Below are 17521 nucleotides of genomic sequence, written 5' to 3'. Positions count from 1 at the left end.
CCTTTCTTTCTTTCTTTTCTTTCTTTGTGATAGCAGCTGGAACGGAAGGAAAGGCTTGTTTTTTTGTTTTTTTTAGACATATTCTCATGCTGTTGCCCAGGCTGGAGTGTAGTGGAGCAATCTGGGCTCACTGCAACTTCCGTCTCTGTGGTTCAAGCAATTTTTGTGCTTCAGCCTCCTGAGTAGCTGGGATTACAGGTGTGTGCCACCATGCCCGGCTAATTTTGTATTTTTTAGTAGAGATGGGTTTTGGCCATGTTGGCCAGGCTAGTCTCGAACTCCTGACCTCAACTGATCCTCCCGCCTCGGCCTCCCAAAGTGCTGAGTTTACAGGCATGAGCCACCACACCCAGCCAAAAGGTGTGTTTTTGAGAGAAGGGCAGACCTCAGGACAGGAGAACAGAGTTAGGAAGTGGGATATGCCCCTCGTTGAAGTGAGTTGCCTATCTGGGTCCTTTTCCCCCAGGCTATGGGAAACATCTTCAGTACGTGGCTGTGAGTCTGTTCCAGTGTAGTAACTCCCTTTAACTACCCCCGACTTTTAGGGAAATGTGACACACATCCCCCTGTAGCCTTTTGCCAAGTGAAGTAGAGAATGAAGAGGTAGCACAGCAAAGGGACATGCTCCCTGCCTACTTCCCTTTCTGCCTTTTTCCCTGGAGAAGGAGTGGCATCCTATTTGAAGAGTCTGTGTCCAGGAGCACCAGGCAGTGACCGGCCACAGAGTGAGTGGTGACCTGGCCCAGAGCAGGGAGCATTTCCCAGTAGAGAGCTTGGGAGGAAGGTAGGCGACACCTCCCCTTTGATCCCTACCAAAGAAAGCTGACCTTCGAAAGCGGATGATCAGTGCTCAGGCTGTGCTTCACTGTAAAACAGCTCAAAGACCAGATTATATCAGTAACCTTCAGTATTGATCAGTACTATTGATCGAGCGGCTGCATAGCCAGGCACCATGCTGAACACTTTGCAACCTCATCTCATTCGTCTTCATGACAACCTGATGAAGTAGATGGACTTCTCCACATTTTATGGGTTAGGAAATGGAGGCCAAGAGAGATTAATTTACCCAATGTCACACAGCTGGTGAGTGGCAGAGCCCAGTCTAACCTGAGTCTGTTTGATTCTAACGACAGTCCTATACTTTCCTCACTAGCAATGGGCAATGGGTCAACTCCACTATATTCATTTAGGAAGGACACCAGTTTTCCCTCTCAGGAAAATCCTTAGTAAATGGGTTTCTGTCTATGACTTATTTGGATCTGCAGACTGTATTCCAGGCAGGCTTGGGATTATTCTTGGGGTTGCAGTTGGAATCAAAAGACCTGCTTTGTGAAGTATCTTAGAGCCTTGATGTCCTAGAGTTCTAGGAGACCCTGGGCAGGAACATATAGATTCCATGTCTGTTCAGGAGTTTGCATCACTTTGATAGCCCAGGCAGTGTCCTGGAGATGACAGCCGAAATAGCCTCTGAAAAAAACACAGAAATAAATAATAAATACACACAAATTGCCTAAACTACATGATTCAGTTAATATTTAGGCTCTTATGCCTACATATTTGGCTGGCTGTATATATATATATATATATATAGTTAGAATTACCTGGAATAATTTTATATATATATATATACTAGCTATGTATATATATACTAGCTGTGTGTGTGTATGTGTATATATATATATACTATGTAGTATATATATATACAGTATATACTATACAGTATACATATACTGTATATATATGCATACATACACACACACACACACACACACACAACCCAGTTTCAGGGTTGTGTATATACAACCCTGCAACCCCAAGGATAATCCCAAGCCTGCTTCAAACCCTGGAATGTGGTATGCAGATCTAGATAAGTCATAGAAGCCCATTTACTGAGGATTTTCCTGAGAGGGAAATATATATATATATATATATATATATATATATATATATATATATACACACATACATAGATATGAGTGATATATATATATAAACACAAATAATAAATATACTTGTGTGTATATATATATACACACACACATATTTATAATTATATTTTTTACAAAAGTGATATTCAACTCTAGTATTATTTTTGCACCAGGCTTTTGGGTGCTTTTCCTTGAATATGTTAGTGCTGGTGGGGGTGTTGAACACCAGGACCCAGGTGTGAGTTGAGAGCAAGGTCAGCAATCAGGAAGAAATAGCATAAGTTGAGAGGCAAACTCAGAGGTGAGGCCAGGGGCTCAGCTCAGAGTCCAGGAACAACTAGCAGCGGTTCCTAACTTTCTTGGCACCAGGGCCAGGTTTCATGGAAGACAATTTTTCTACAGATCGTGGAGAGAATGTTTTCGGGATGAAACTGTTCCACCTCAGATCATCAGGCATTAGATTCTCATGAGGAGCCGCAGCCTAGATCCCTTGAGTGCACAGTTCCCAACAGGATTTGCAGTCCTGTGAGAATCTAATGCCATCCCTGATATGACAGGAGGCGGAGCTCAGGCAGGAATGCTTGCTGGCCTGCCGCTCACCTCCTGCTGTGCGGCTCAGTTCCTAACTGGCCACGGACCAGTGCCAGTCTGCATCCTGAGGGTTGGGGACCTGTGAACTAGAGGATATCACAGGGCCTGTTTTTTTATGTCGTTTGGTAGCAGGCCTGACCCTTAAATATGCCAGACTGAGCAGAGTGGTGAAACAATGAACTTTTCTCATTTGGATGTATAGATTAAATAGTTCAATATGATGATGCCTTGGAATTACCTGGAATAATAATGGTGATTTTTCCTCCCATGAAAGTTTTGTTCTATCAGGGTCTGTTTCATTTGAAAACAAAAAAACCTTTGCTTGGGCAAGAGTCCTAAAGAGTGGTTCAGAGCTGGCAGTATTCTTTTCAGGTAGATGGAGAGATGATGACAGGACACAGAGCTGGTGTCCCACCCCCTGCCATTCCCTCCCCTCTCTCCCCACCCTTTCTTTAATTTTGGATCCTGTGTCTTTTCAGCAACCAAGCTTCTAAATTCAGAAACTTGGTAGTAAAATTCAGCTTCTCTGGCCTTGTTTCTGAGGAGTGCCTATCAGAGTAACACACAGGGCCTTAATGGTTTTAAATGAATAAAAATCAATGAATGGATTAAACTGACACCAGAGGTTGAAGCTCAGTGGAAGAATCAAGTTTTTCATAGTTTCCTCCAAGTACAACATTGAGATGACCTCATTTCAGGGTGTTAGTTTAGTGCTTTTGCTTTCTAAATGAAGGCGTCAAGCCATTCCATTAGGTAAGTCAGGCCGCATTACCTACATGCTGCTTTCTGGCTGCTGGGGAAGGGAATGGAGGGCGTGTTGGAAGTCAGAGAACATCCCTGACAGTTAAAGTGGAATCAATCCCCATTTCTTTTTGGGACCCAAGTGTATGGTTTAATTTCTAGGCACGGGGAGATCCCAAGCATTCCAATTAACAACTCATCTTTTTTTTTTTTTCATACCTAGTGTAATAAACCAAACACTGCAAACTTGAAAGAGATTGAGAGAAAAAAGTAAAACCATGAGAGAAATAAAATATAAAAAGGCAGAAATCCTGTTGCCCTAAGGCTAGTTAGGTGCTTTTATTCAACACCAGGTGAATGAAGTAACTATGATATCCAAAGACTTTTAGGGAGCCACCAGGAGTGCAAGGGGGTGATGGGCCACAGGAGGGGAGGCTGGGAGCAGGAGGCTGGTGTCACACGTTTCGGGAACACCATCCAGGTGGGGCAGGATCCTTCATTGAGGAAGCTGAGAGGAGAGACTCATTGGCTCACTGGAGCCTGTTATTTGAATATCAGTCATTCTCATTTTTTTTCTTTTTTTAAACTTTAAAAAAAATTTTTTTTTGAGATAGATCCTGCTCTGTCACCCGGGCTGGAGTGTAGTGGCATGATCTGGGCTTACTGCAACCTCTGCCTCCCAGGTTCAAGCGATTCTTGTGCCTCAGCCTCCCGAGTAGGGAGGCTGGGATTACAGACTCACACCACCATGCCCAGCTAATTTTTGTATTTTTAGTAAAGACAGGGTTTCACCATGTTGGCCACGCTGGTCTCAAACTCCTGATCTCAAGCGATCCACCCACTTTGGCCTCCCAAAATGCTGGGATTACAGGTGTGAGCCACTGTGCCTGGCCATTCTCGTTTATTGATACTCACAAAATCCCAGTGACTTGACCTCTAATCTTTGCATTTCTGTAAGATGGGTATCATTTTCCTCATTTTGTAAGGGTAGAAATGGAGGCTCAGAGAGGTTAAGACAGGTCACTTGCCCACTTAATTGTTAACATTAATTGAGCCCCTACTCTGTACCAGGCCATGTTCTAAGCAATTAATGTGTTCACTTATTTAACCCTCATAATGTCCCTATGATGCAGGCTACTCTTATTCTCTCCATTTTACAGATGAGGGAGCCAAGGTACCAAGAGGTATAGGGGCTTCTCCAAAGTCACACAATTAGTAAATGGGAGGACCAGGATTCAAACCAAATCTGTCCGACTCCCCAGCTTCTTTTGTTTCTCCTACCTTACCTACCAGGTGGCAACTCAAAAAGCTGAGAAATATCACAGACGTCACAAGCTCAGAAAGCTGAGAAATATCACAGAAGTTGTAAAGTTCAGAAAGCAATGTAATATTTTTATTAATGCATTTTCTGGGATATGTTTATATATTTTTTCTATTCTTCTTAGGGGCAGCCTATGCTTTGATTGCTTTTTTACATGACAATGAATTTGTAATATCAATTTCTACAGTGAGAATAGAAAGATAATTTAGTCCTTCCTCTGGCATGACTGATCAAAGTTTTTTTTTTCTTATTAGAGCTTGGAGTGCATAAATCATGTGATGTCACACAGACAAACTCATTTAGTACAACTATAGAAGTTTGGCCTATGATAAAGGAGTTATGATAAATTCTATTTTGTGCAATTCTTATCAAAAAAGAAAAAAATGTCGAGTGCATTTATAATTACATGTCATGCATTATTGAGTATATTTCTGCCAGAAAAAGAACTTTTGTTTTGACTAGGCTTCAACGGGAATCCTCTAGTTACAATTTTACATGTCTGAAGATTAAAATAATTTTCCAGTTACAATTGTAATCCTCCAGTTACAATTTTAGATGTCTGAAGATGAAAATAATTTTTCACAGACTACCTTCTGATTCCCTACATTTCAAGCCTTATTTCTCCTTTGCTACCCACAAACTTCCAGTGCTGGGCACTACAGATAGGGTGACTGCCAGGGTCTGAATGTTTGTGTCCCCTCCCATGTTCATATGTTGAAACCTTATGTCTGGTGTGATGGTATTAAGATGTGGCGCCTTTGGGAAGTGATTAGGTCATGAGGGTGGAGTCCTCATGAATGGGATTAGGCTCTTTTAAAGGAGATCCCCGAGAGCTGCCTTTATTCTTCTATCATGTGAGGACCCAGAGGAAGGTGCTGGTCTTTGAACCAGGAAGTGGGCCCTCACCAGACACCAAATCTGGGGACTTGATCTCGGACCTCCCAGCCTTCAGAACTGTGAGAAACAAATTTCTGTTGTTTATAAGCCACCCAGTCTATGGTACTTTGTTATAGCAGCCCTGATGAACTAAGACAATGGCAATACATCCGAGTTTATCTGGGCTAGTCCCAATTTTCAACTGCTGCCTTGGAATAATTTTTTGTTTGTTTTTGAGACAGGGTCTCACTGTATCACCTGGGCTGCAGTGCAGTGGTGTGATCATGGCTCACCACAGCCTTGACCTCCTGGGCTCAGGTGATTCTCCCACTTCAGCCTCCCAAGTAGCTGGGACTACAGGAGTATGCCACCAAACCTGGCTAATTTTTTTGAATTTTTCTTAGTGATGGGGTTTTGCCACGTTGCCCAGGCTGGTCTTGAACTCCTGAACTCAAGTGTTTTGCCCACTCGGGCTTCTAAAGTGCTGGGATTACAGGTGTAAGCCACCATGCCTGGCTGGCATAATTGTTAATAATATCTCTCTTTTCTGTCTCAGAAGTGTCTTGGTGGGGAGGAAAGAGATAAGGCAGCCAGACTGTGACCCACATCTGTCCTGATTCCTGGGGGAGTGCTTCCAGAAAAGAAATCAGGTGACCTGGTTTAATCTCCTTGTACACATGCTGATGATAACTGGACCTTCTGGTAGACTAATGATATTTGGGATAGGATTGTCTTTTTTTTTTTTTGAGATGGAGTTTTGCTCTTGTTGCCCAGGCTGGAGTGCAATGGCATGATCTCGGCTCACTGCAACCTCCGCCTCTTGAGTTCAAGCGATTCTCCTGCCTCAGCCTCCTAAGTAGCTAGGATTACAGGCATGTGCCACCATGCCCAGCTAATTTTGTATTTTTAGTAGAGATGGGGTTTCTCCATGTTGGTCAGGCTGGTCTTGAACTCCCGACCTCAGGTGATTTGCCCACCTCAGCCTCCCAAAGTGCTGGGATTACAGGCATGAGCCACCACGCCTGGCCTAGGAGAGTCTTTAAAGAAGGCATGTTCTCAGTTGGATAGCCCTAGCTTAGGATTACTTAACATCAATAAACCTAGACTGTATACATTTATGAGGCATGATTCCCAAAGGGGATTATGTTAACTCTACAACTTTCATAACCTGAACACTCACCCAAGTATGACGTGATACGAAAACCTCATCTAGAGACACTGTATATTATTTTTCTGGGCCAGAGTATGTGTTTAATGTGGGGAGGAAGGGCCTGAACAGGTACAAAGAGCATCCCACCTTTACCCATTTTGCTGTGCATCTTGATTGCTTATATCCTTAAGGTTACTATTAAAGCTTGAGTTTGAGTAAGGTCTCTGATTTGTGTTGGCGTGATTTGACAGCCTGACCCTTGAGGCTAACTCAAGTAGTTTGAACAGTAGATTATAGACTTAGGACACGTTCACATTGCAATGTGACCTCTAGCCCTGCACTTTTGGATTGCAATGCTGAGAGAGTTTTTCTGACATCCTGCCAATGACTTGACTAGACACAGAAATGAGTAACGTGACTACCTAGGTGGAGCTGATGTTGTTGCTCTGCATTCTATATTTTAAGAACCTTTAGTTTAAAACCATTGATTGGACTCTCTAGGTCCCAATCCCATTCTTGGGTCTTACTCTGACGACAGGAGTCAGTGAATTTTTGAAACCTGGCTTTCCAAATGCTGTATATGATTGCTTCTGGGCTGTGCTTTTATTATTATTATTATTTTTATTTTATTTTAGACAGCGTCTTCCTCTGTCACCAGGCTGGAGTGCAGTAGTGCGATCTCAGCTCACTGCAGCCTCCACCTCCCGGATTCAAGCGATTCTCCTGCCTCAGCCTCCTGAGTAGCTGGGACTACAGGTGTATGCCATCACACCCAGCTAATTTTTGTATTTTTAGAAGAGATGGGGTTTCACCATGTTGGCCAGGATGGTCTCAATCTCCTGACATCATGATCCACCCACCTCCGCCTCCCAATGTGCTGGGATTACAGGCATGAGCAACTGCACCTGGCCTGGGCTATGCCTTTTAAGACCCAGATACAAGTCTATTTGGTTTTGCAAAACCACTGCATTATTAAATTTTCTAGTCCCAGTCCCCTGCCAATACCATTTAGGCCAGAGTCAGGGGACCCAGTCAGAACAAGCACTTGATGAACCTTTAGCAAGTTTCTGCTGTTATACCACAAAACCGTTGAGGACACAGAGGACCCAAGAAATTGCACCCCTTTCCCTTCTAGCCCTGTTGTTCAACATAACATATTGGACAATCTGCAAGGAGATGCCAAGATCTAATAATAAAGTGCCAACAACATAGAGATATGCCAAAGTTTGATGTAGAATCTCTCCCATTATCAAATTCCCAGGGAGAGATTAAAATTCAATAATTAAATCTTAACATTTCAAGCCCAGATATGTTAAAGTCCTAAAGACGTAAAATTAGAGCTAAATATCTTTTGCCCTTGAGTTGAATATTCTTAAATTAAAGCCCCCAAATTACTGCCTCCAGTTTCATATTCTGCTGAGTCACGGGAACTTCCAACCCACTCAAACACACGCATTAAGTACAATTGCAGCAAATCAGCAAATCGTGCCACTTCTGATGACATCTCCCTCATGTCCACCAGCCATAGCTGAAGGCCAAGTGGTCTATACCTTTCCCTAGTGGTTCGTTTGCTTTTGCCAAAACTGCATGTCTTTGTGCAAGGCCAAAGTGGTGGGTGCCTTTGCTTGAAACCACCATGCATGTAGCTTTCCCTCAATGGACGTAGTCTTTTGGCTGAGGAAAAGCCATCTTAATTTGGAGGAATGGGGATAAACTTTCCCCATTAACACAGATCAGTGGGCTTCAATACCTATGGTGGCCTCTGAGGCTGACAGATTCTAAGGTTCCATCCACAGAGATTCTGATTAAGAAGGTTTGGCATGGGGCCTGGATATTGGTATTTTAACAAGTGCCTCAGGTGATTCTCATGAAAGTCTGGTCGACTGCATTTGATTGCAGACTTCTTGAATGTATCCCCAGTTAACAGCACAGCATTTATCTAGCACTTGTGAGAGGCTGAATATTTGTGTACTGGATAAATCACTGTGAATTCGCAAGGTGAGAAAGGATGGCAGAGAACCTGAGGCAGGATTTCATACTGTTCTTAACTGTACTGATAGCTCTTCTGTAGCTTTGTCAAGGATAAGAGATTCTTCCCCTTCTGCAAATGTATTTGTTCTTGGGTTTTGTATTTTAATTGATGTGGAACTGGGAAAGAGGAAGGGAGAACATTATAAAATCAGTTCTTCCTAAAATTACTGGGACCCTAGGATCCAAAGTTATGTCAAGCTACTTGTCAATGAATGAAACTCTCTATAGTGTCTGGTGCCACATAAAATCTACATTGGATGCTGAACGTAATATATTTAATAATTTTCTGATAGTCATAGAGTTTCCTCTACAATGCTTTATAATTCATAATTTTATATAGCTACTTTTTCATCTTTATTTTAGAGACAGTGTCTCACTCTGTTGCCCAGGCTGGAGCGCAGTGGTGTGATCATAGCTCACTATAACCTTGAACTGCTGAGCTCAAGTGATCTTCCTGCCTCAGCCTCCTGAGTAGCTGGAACTACAGGGCTATGCCACAATGCCTGGCTAATTAAATTTATTTATTTACTTTTTTGTAGAGACATGGTTTTTCTATTTTTCCCAGGCTGGTCTTGAACTCTTAGCCTCAAGTGATCTTCCCACCTTGCTCTCCCAAAGTGTTAGGATTATAAGCATGAACCACCGCACCTGGCCTATATAGCTACTTGTGATTTGAGCTCCACTTTGACTCCCAACGGTAGACCTGACCGTACTCACTTACATCTTGATTTTTGAAAATGTAGGTGCAAAATTCTTGTCTCCCTGCAAGTTCCTTGCATCTTCTTATGCTTACTCTTTCTTGCCGAATGTCTCCTACACATCTCTAAAACAGATAGCTAAATCTCCACAGCCAGTTTGATTCCCCAAGAAATCGCGAAAAATCCTTTGATTAAGGAACTTAGCCAATAGCACTCTGTATAGAATGAATTTTTAAACTTTTACCTGTCCCTACTGTATTTTTTGGAAAGCCACAGATTTTGCTTAACTTGGCTTAGTAATGAGTCATCAAGCATAGGCTAAGGCATGATTTCCTACTGTTAGGAAAGCTGTCACTAGACTTAATGAAGATAAGAAGTAGTTATGCAGCAAAAAAGTGGCTCTGGGGTGCCTTGGCCCTTTGGTGTTGTAGAGGTTAATGAAGTAATCCTATTGCACATGAGAGTGTGTGTGCCACCAGCAGCCATCTCAGATCAGGTGAGGCTCCTGAGCCACCTAGGCACCGATTAACATGCTTGAATACTTGCAGGTGAGGCTGGCTGTCTCCACGGTTATGTGAGCCACTGTGCAATCAATCACTCAGCTCTTTTTATTTCTGAATTTACCATTGTGAAGGGAAAACCCACAATGGGAAGACATTTATATACTGTATTCTTCTGAGTGTATTCTAAATCCTTCTTCTACTTGTGAAGCAAAAACCCAGCTCTAAAAATAACTCTGTGTGCTGACAGTGTCACATTATGACACATTCCCTATCCTCTTAGTTCCAGAGTAAACAGATGCGTATCTTGTACCTTGGCCAATCACAGAATTGGGTCTCAGCCACTACATTCATCTGCTATCTCGGCTGGTCTCCTGCAAATCTATGCAAACCATAACCCAGGGATAGTTCATTTTCATCAAAAAATTTCTTATCTCCCATCTGTGTTACCAGTTTATTTGTCCAGAAACAATTTCACTCAATCCCTTCACCAGTGGTTCTCAAACAAGCATGCGTCTGACTCACCTGCAGGGTTTGTGAAAATGAAAGCTGGCCAGGCACTCCCTGAGTTTCTGATTCAGTAGGTTTGGGTTTGATTCTGAGAATTTGTATTTCTCCCAAGTATCCTGATGCTGTTGCTGGTCCAGGGACAACACTTTGAGAAGCACTGCCCTAAACCAATTTTATTGACTCTGATTAACTTCTAGACTGTCATAAATTTAAAATACCATTAGGTGAAGTTAAATGACATCAGGTGGAGATGTTGTTTAATTAAATTAGATTAAGTAAATTAAATAAATTAGATCAATTTAAAATGCTATCAGATAAATTTAAATACCACTGGGTAAATTTAAAATACTACCAGTCAGAGATTATATACCCACAGGTCCTGTGAAAAGGGACAAAAAATCAGGAGTGAATGAGACCTTTGAGAACCTCTTGCTCTCACGAATTCTTCAATAATATATGGAAAGAGGTTGAGGCAGTGAATTGTACACGTTTGTGTGTTGATACAAGTATACAGAACATAGTAATATTATGGGGCATTATTACATTAGGTTGGGGGCTAAATTTTGGGTCAAAATATAGCCCTTACAGCCTGATATGGTTTGGGTTCAATATGCTGATAATGCAGGGGTTAGTTCTCTCTCTTAATTCCAAAAATGTTTATTGAGGGTCTATTATGTACACGGAACTGAACCAAACATAGCTGGGTAAATTGGATGAAAAGACATGGTTCTAAGAGCTTGCATTCCAGTGTGTTAGATTAGTCAGAACTGTGATATGAAGCATAGTGTAAGTGCAATAAGAGAAGCGTTATTTTGATGTTCAAAGGAAGAAAGGATTGTCTGAGGCCGGAGTTGCAGAATGGAGAATGAGAAAATGTGTAATAGAATTGTTTTTTTTTTGAGGTGACAGAAGTCCCTAAGACAGGGACTGTGAATTGGTTGTGTATCAGACGGCACTAGTTATTATGGTTTGAATGTTTGTCTCCTCTTAAGACCATATGTTTGAAACTTAATCCCAAATGCAGCAGTGTTGAGAGGTGGGGCCTGATGGGGTGTTTAGGCCATAAGGACACTGCCTTCTTGAATGGAGTAATGCTGATAAAAACAGCTTTTGGGGCTGGGCGCGGTGGCTCACGCCTGTAATCCCAGCACTTTGGGAGGCCGAGGTGGGCGAATCACGAGGTCAGGAGATTGAGACCATCCTGGCTAACACGGTGAAACCCCGTCTCTACTAAAAATCCAAAAAAATTAGCCGGGCGTGGTAGTGGGCGCCTATGGTCCCAGCTACTTGGGAGGCTGAGGCAGGAGAACGGCGTGAACCCGGGAGGCGTAGCTTGCAGTGAGCTGAGATGGCGCCACTACACTCCAGCCTGGGCGACAGAGCAAGAGTCCGTCTCAAAAAAAAAAAAAAAAAAGAGCTTTTGGGAATGGGTTCCCTGCTTCAACCTTCTGCCATGTGGAGGACACAGCATTCCTCCCTCCTGTAGGATGCAGTGTTCAAGGCACCATCTTGGATGCAGACACTGGTTCCTCACCAGACACCAAACCTGCTGCTACCTTGATCTTGGATTTCCCAGCCTTTACAACTGTGAGGCGTAAACTCCTGTTTATTATCAATTACCCAGTCTGTGGTATTCTGTTTTAGTAGCACAAAATGGGCTAAGACAGTCTGAGTGGGCAGTTGGTGACTGAGTGTGGGTGCATGTTTTGAAGGTTGAGTGTGAATTAGGGGGAAAGTGTGAGGGTCTTCATCAAAAGAATAGGGCATTTTGAGGAGAAAAGCAAGAATGGAAAGGTACGATAGGGTCAGATATGAAAGGCCTTAAATGTCAGCTTGAGGAATTTATTTTCAAGGGCTTTGGGGGACTCATTGATGTTTTTTGAACAGCAGAAACAATCAGGTAAACAGGAAAGATGAATTATGTCAGGGTGACTCTAACAGATTATGGTCAATGAGCATTTGCTAATGTGCTAGGCTCTGTGCTACATACTTCATACAGAATATCTCATTTAATCTTCACTACAACTCGGACAGATAAGTACATTATTGTTCCCATTTTACAGATTAGGAAACAGGGAGCATAGAAACCTAAAGAAAGTTACTAATGACCTGTAACTAGTAAATGATGGTGGAGAAATAGTGAGAGCCTAAGTAAGGATGTTGATGGTATTTGTACACAGCAGGGGACATGCTCTGGGGACATAACAGTATTGCAAAGATGGTATCCACGGGCTAGGCAATGACCAATTTTTTTTTTTTTTTTTTTTTTTTTTGAGGTGGAGTCTTGCTCTGTCGCCCAGGCTGCAGTGCAATGGCATAATCTCAGCTCACTGCAACCTCTGCCTCCTGGGTTCAAGCGATTCTTCTGCCTCAGCCTCCCGAGTAGCTGGGATTTCAGGTGTGTGCCACCACATCCAGCTAATTTTTGTATTTTTAGTAGAGATGAGGTTTCACCTTGTTGGTCAGGCTGATTTCAAACTCCTGACCTTGTGATCCGCCTGCCTTGGCCTCCCAAAGTGTTGGGATTACAGGTGTGAGCCACCGCGCCCAGCCTGGCAATGACCAATTGTGAGGGGAAAGGGAGAGAGACAAATTACAGTGGACTCAGAAGTTTTGAGGCTGGATGACTTTGGGAAATGTGTCACCATTAACATGTTTTCCAGTCTTGATAATATTAACAATATTAAGAGGCTTTATTGTTTTTGAAAAGAAAAGGAGAATACAAGAAAATGAGAGATAGCGATTGAAAAGGATGTGAGGAGAATAAGAGTTATTAGGTAAAGGGAGGCCATGCTGCCAGCACATTGCTAAGTGTGGGTGTAGGGGGCACAAATGTAGCATCCACTTTGATTTTATTTTCGGAACCATCTGTGCTTCAAGATTTCCTCATATCTCTGCCGGTGCACTCTATGAAGTATAATTTCAAGTGTCTACAAGTTCTTTGCTTCTCCTTTCACTAGGAGACACAGCCTACTTCCCCGTTCTTTGGATTTGTGCTGTCCTTGACCAATATATAATGTGGTGGAAGCAATGTTGTACAAGTTCTAAGCCTGCTCCTTGAAAGGTGTGGCATGTTCCCACTTGCTGCCTTGAAGTGTGGACCTCATGTAAGAAAGCTCAGGCTAGGCTGCTGAAGGAGACCCTGAGGAGCAGAGACAAGCCAGGCTCAGCTGAGTCTCCTGACATGTGAGTGAGGCCATCCCAGACCACTAATCTTCATCTGAGCCAGGCCAAAACCAAAAAAACCACCCAAATTGCTCAGAATCGTGAACAAATAAGTGATTAGGATTTCAGGCCACCACATTTTGGAGTGGTTTGCTATGTAGCAAAAGCCAACTGATTCACCACGTCACTTGATGGGCCTCTGGTCAATATCATCAACTGTGGCTTTCCCAGTCTTATAACAGATCCAAAGACGTTATTCTGCCATTCCACTGCAAACAGTTTGCTTTCCAGTCCTGAAGGGCTTAAATTCATTTCTTCTTATTTTAACAACAGAACAAAATAGCAAGTCTAACTTAGTTTGTCAACTCAATGATTGATCCAGGAAAAATTTTCTTTTTCCTGAGTTCAATGTTCAGATAACTCTATCACTAACTTATTTTGATAAGAAAGTTACCCATAAGTGATAATTATTATTGCCCAACTCAGTGATTTCCACCTCTAATGAGCATAAGTATACTCTGAGTAACTTGTAAAATGTATATTCTTGGGCCTCATTCTCAGTGATGTGATTTAGTAAGTCAAGGGTGGGGCTCAGGAATCTACACTGATAATAAGAACCCAAGATAGTTATGATACTGGTACTTCACTGATCATACTTTGAAAACATTGGCTTAAATCTTAAAGATTGATTCTGAAATAATCTATTTATTTCTCTTCTCTGACCTTGCTCTTGGGTTTGCCCTTAATTACAGGTAATCAGAAACATTTCCTAAAACAGGCCAACTGGTGAATAATTATTGATGTACTAATGCCAACCTGCCACACTTGTGCCATATAAATGCTAGATTTACTCATGTAATTTCCTCTGTTTTCCTTGATATTTGCTATGGTTTGAATATGTCCCCCAAATTTCATGTGTTGGAAATTTAATCCCCAAATTCATATGTCGATTGGAGTGGGATCTTCGGGAGGTAATTAGGATTAGATAAGGTAATCAGGGTAGGGGCCTCATGATGAGGCTGGTGGCTTTATAAGAAGAGGAAGAGAGACCTGAGCTGACACATGCATGTGCTTGTCCTCTTGCTATATAATGCCCTTCATGATGTTATGATGTAGCGAGAAGGCACCACATGCAGATGCTATGCTCTCCCTTTTCTTAGTGTGATTCCTGAAAAGTGTGGTTTGGGTGAGAAGGCTTCAAAATGTTTATACAAGACAGAGAGAGGAAAGAGAGAGAGAAAAAAGTTGGGGTAGATAAGAAAAATATAGGAGAGGATTTATAAAATTATTAAAGGGCAATGTCTACAACTATTATTTCATTTTCTTTCAAGTTTTTAAGTTTTGGTAAAATTTCAAGTTTTCAAGGTTTCAGGAAAATTTGTGCAGGGAGAGGCAGTTATCTGTTTCAGACTTATTTACTACTTCTGGGGCTCCACATGACTTTGAAAGTGAATTAGAGCCTGAAGAAATGACTTCTCCTTTGTCTGAATTTGCATAGTGCCAGTTTCCATAGTTTATTTCTGACCAATTTCACCATGAACAACTCAGGAGTGCTGAAGGAAATAGGGTTGATGTGAAAATAGAGAGTGCTGGGGATCTTTAGAAGAGTGACTAATTTTCCCTATGCCCCCACCAGGAATTTTTTTTTTTTTTTTTTTTTAGACAGTGTTTCGCTCTAGTTGCCCAGGCTGGAGTGCAATGGCGTGATCTTGGCTCACCACACCCTTGGCCTCCCGGGTTCAAGTGATTCTCCTGCCTCAGCCTCCTGAGAAGCTGGGATTATAGGCATGTGCCACCATGCCAGGCTAATTTTGTATTATTAGTAGAGACAGGGTTTCTCCATGTTGTTCAGGCTGGTCTCAGGCTCCCGATCTCAGGTGATCCGCCCACCTTGGCCTCCCAAAGTGCTAGGATTACAGGCATGAGCCACAGTGCCCAGCCCAGGACCTTTTAAATTCATCTTTTCACTCATTTCACCACCTGGCCAACATATAGAACTTTTCTTTCATTGACAATTCTTGAGGTTTTAATGGTTTCTGTTGGCAGTGTTAGGCAAGGTTTGAATGAAAGCAACAAAAGTAAGAAATGCATTATATGGGGGAGATGCCCTGATTTTTCTCTGATTCTGGTAGAAGGATCAGAAAGTGTGGGCGAAAATGGGGAGGAACGAAAGAGGAGCTGATCTGAGTCACAGTTTCTCCTGCCATGTCAAATCATATCCAAACTATTTTTAGACGATTTCAAAATAACTGGTGATCTTAGTTAATTCAAACATCCATTCAATTTTGTGAAATGAAAATCAATCAGCCTGATTGTTTGACAGAGGTGGCCTGTCAATTTGACTAAAGTCATGGTTTTTCAACCTGAAGGGGTTGGGTTTGGGGGATAGGAAGGAACTCCAATTCAGAAACTACCAGGACATTTTTTTTTTCCTTCAAAATGCATATACCAGGGTCCCTTTCCTCAGTTTGATTTTATGCTTGGGGTTCTGAAAAAGCATCTAGGTCGTTCTGAGAGGTCCCTCAACCCTAGCTGAGAACCTTCTAGTTAAAGTAGTCACATTCAGGCAATTTGAAAGACCTGAAATATCTCTGCCCTCAGCAGTTTTAATAACAAAGGAGTGAATTGGTGGTTGATTTTCTAAAAGAGAAAATCTAAACAGTCCTATGCTTATTCTAAATGATTGGAAAGATGATTTCTTTCTAGGGGGCATGGGAGATGGTGCTTCTGTTTACGTTTTAGGAACTCAATGACGATGACACCACAAACATGAACCTTTGGTTCACTGGAATCGTTCGTTCTCTTCTGCTCTGCCCTACACTGCGCTGTAGCTGCTCTCAGGCTGGCTTTGACAGTGAAGGGCTTTCTCTTTTGAATGTTTGTTTTATGATCTAAAACCCAGCCTCACCCACAGAATAGCTAAGTCCCTTGCATGACAAGGCTGTGTGCCATCCGGGGATTTACTAATGGCTAAGCCGCATTATGAACATAGATTTATGATCACCTTCCCAGTCAATTAAAATTCCAGATATTACTAAGGCAGAATTCAATTAAGGTTAATTGGGGCTTCTGAAAACTGCTTTTCCAAAGTGAAACCATGATGGGATTGTGACTCCTGGTGGGTTTTATCAGTTTTAAATAACTTTCTGTGCCTTTTTTTTTCTTGGCACAGGACACTTCCTCTCCTGACTGCCAGCTCCTGCTATTATAATTTGATTCAGATGTTGATTTTTCTGTCATAAGTTATCATTGTGACTTACTTGGTTTTGCTTTGTCTTTTTCTTAAAAAAAGAGAAAAAAACCTAAAACAAAAAACAAAACAAAACTCCCAAGGCTCGCAGCAGACCAGAACCCTAACAAAACCGCAACCTGTGCTGCCCGGAAATCACAGTCGTCTGACATGAAAGAAATATAGTCATTTGGAAGATTGTGACAACGTTTCAGAAGCAATTATCCAAACCGGAAAAATAACCCATTCCTTTTCTTTTGTCATTAAGGTGGATGAAAAGGTTCGCAAACATTGTCAACCAGGGGGAAAAAAACAGGTGCAGACCAGAATTACAATGCAAGTCAGGCTCTCTATTCTACCCTAAATTTTATTTTCTTGTCGTCAAGGGCTATTGTGACAGTTCTTAGCACAGTTGATTGAACTGGGAAAACACATGGGACGAGGCCTTAGTCACCGAATGCAGAATGTGCAGTCCGTAGCTCACAGAGCAATCTGGAGCAAGGAGTGAATAATAATTTCAGCAGTTTATTTTCTCAGAATTTCCCACCTATTGTTCATCACTGGAGACTAATAACAAAAAGCTAAGGAGAAATTTTCTTTTTGAAAAGAAGAAATGATAAGTGTGTGTGCATAGGAGAGAGACTGCAACTGCTCAGATGTTCTGTTCTTCCAAGGAGCAGAGCTAGGCATTTGCTGCAGGCAGATAAGGGCCCTCGTCAGAGGCTGCTTTTTCTTGAATTAGCACTCATTCTCTGTTTCACACACCTGGGCCTATCACTGT

The 17521-nt window shown here is 42.1% G+C and overlaps 1 long non-coding RNA gene across 1 annotated transcript in view; it reads left to right on the top strand.

Moving 5' to 3' along the window:
- The first annotated feature begins 5442 nt into the window (after positions 1-5442).
- Positions 5443-17521, top strand: part of LOC129034700 (uncharacterized) — a 77642-nt gene continuing 65563 nt past the window's right edge. Inside the window, exon 1 of the long non-coding RNA XR_008501978.2 lies at positions 5443-5537. This is a non-coding gene — a long non-coding RNA (uncharacterized LOC129034700). The remainder of the gene's footprint in view (positions 5538-17521) is intronic.

Source organism: Pongo pygmaeus, chromosome 3 (genome assembly GCF_028885625.2).
Source record: "Pongo pygmaeus isolate AG05252 chromosome 3, NHGRI_mPonPyg2-v2.0_pri, whole genome shotgun sequence".
NCBI classification, from domain to species: Eukaryota; Metazoa; Chordata; class Mammalia; order Primates; family Hominidae; genus Pongo; species Pongo pygmaeus.
Note: the sequence above shows the minus strand (reverse complement) of the source record. Positions and strands in the feature narration are given on the sequence as shown.